Below are 1,551 nucleotides of genomic sequence, written 5' to 3' on the forward strand. Positions count from 1 at the left end.
TTGGAGGTAACAAATGTTTCTCCATTGATGTTGTGCAGATGATTTACAAGCCCAGTTAAGTGGGGAGGTCTGCCAGGCAGGGACTGGATGTAAGCGAGTGAGTGAGTGATGGAGTGTTCATGTTGTGAAAGCAGGCTTAGTTCAGAAGCATTGGAAATTAATCACTGCTAAATCAGTTTGTTGCAAAAGTTATTTAAAAATCAAGTTTGTCACTTTTTTTTTTTTTTTTGCAAAGATGCTCTTACTGCAGTATAATAATAGCTGCTTTCGAATAGTAATAAATAATGCATGATACTGAAGGAATATTTAGAAAATAAATGCCCCAACAGTTCATTCTCGTCTRAATAGATGGTTGGGAAGAGAAGTGATTGCTATATTTTTTTTATGTGTTGATTTTATTTAGACTTTAGATTTGAATCAACCAGTGTGGGGAGCGTATTAGCACCACGCTCTGACCAGCTGAGCTAACCAGCCATACACACTGCTCAGTTTCCATGGATTTAAGAAATATGTACTTGATCTTAACAATGAAAATATGAGAAAAGTGCTCATATTCTAATGTTTTTCAAAATCAATATGTGTAATATTTGAATTTCCAGCCTTTTTTTTTAATGTGTTGACTTTAGATTTTAATTGGCCAGTATGGAGTTTGAACCCATGACCTTAGCGTTATTAGCACCACGCTTTGACCAGCTGAGCTAACCAGCCATACACACTGTTAATTTTCCATGGATTCAAGAAATACGTACTTGATCTTAGCTGAAAATTTAAGAAAAGTACCCACATATATATGTGGGTACTTTTAGAAACATATATATATATGATGTTCTGCTAAGATCAGGTATGTATTTCTTGAATTTTTTCAAACTGAACAGTGTCTATGGCCGGTTAGCTCAGCTGGTCAGAGCGTAATGCTAAGGTCATGGGTTCAATACCCATACTGGCCAATTGAAAACTAAAGTATATATATCACTTGGTAGCCTGGTAAGAACCAGACCCTTGTTCTATGCTTTGCTTCATGCAAAGGATCTGGGCACTCAGCTATTGAAAAACGATTGCTAGGTGAAGTCATGGATGTTTTAAGCGACTGGTAATTGTATCAACAGTAATATTTTAATCAAATATTGTCTGGTCTTAGAAATATTGCCTACACTAATTATACTATCGTCACAGTGATTTCCTATAAGTAACAAAATGCTACWCCACAGTGTTACTTGTTTTGGTGGCYCTAAGAAATGATGATTTACAGTGATTTACTGGTTTCAKTTCTACCTCTTTAACCAAACTCAGTTTGTCTTCCTGGGTCTGTGTCCAAATTTACCACCGTTGTGCCTCAAGGTTGGGATTCCGGCCACTTTCAGTTGGCATGGTTAGATTATTTGCCGTCTCGATGGATGGATGAAAGTTCATTATAATGTTCTGTATCCCTTTGTTACATTTGGCAAGTGTTTTTTTTTAATAAAAAATGCAAATCTACAAATCGTCAAAGTTTGCTTTAGCATTACAAGTTTTATTTTTTATTTTTTATGGGTACACTGCAGATAAGCAAAA

At 35.7% G+C, this 1,551-nt stretch overlaps 1 non-coding gene across 1 annotated transcript; it reads right to left on the bottom strand.

The window, feature by feature from the left end:
* Nucleotides 1-634: 634 nt before the first annotated feature.
* On the bottom strand, nucleotides 635-708 carry trnai-aau (transfer RNA isoleucine (anticodon AAU)). The gene has a single exon. It is a non-coding gene; the product is annotated as a tRNA-Ile (tRNA).
* Nucleotides 709-1,551: the final 843 nt, after the last annotated feature.

The sequence above is a fragment of the Poecilia reticulata genome, linkage group LG12 (assembly GCF_000633615.1).
Source record: "Poecilia reticulata strain Guanapo linkage group LG12, Guppy_female_1.0+MT, whole genome shotgun sequence".
Taxonomy (NCBI): domain Eukaryota; kingdom Metazoa; phylum Chordata; class Actinopteri; order Cyprinodontiformes; family Poeciliidae; genus Poecilia; species Poecilia reticulata.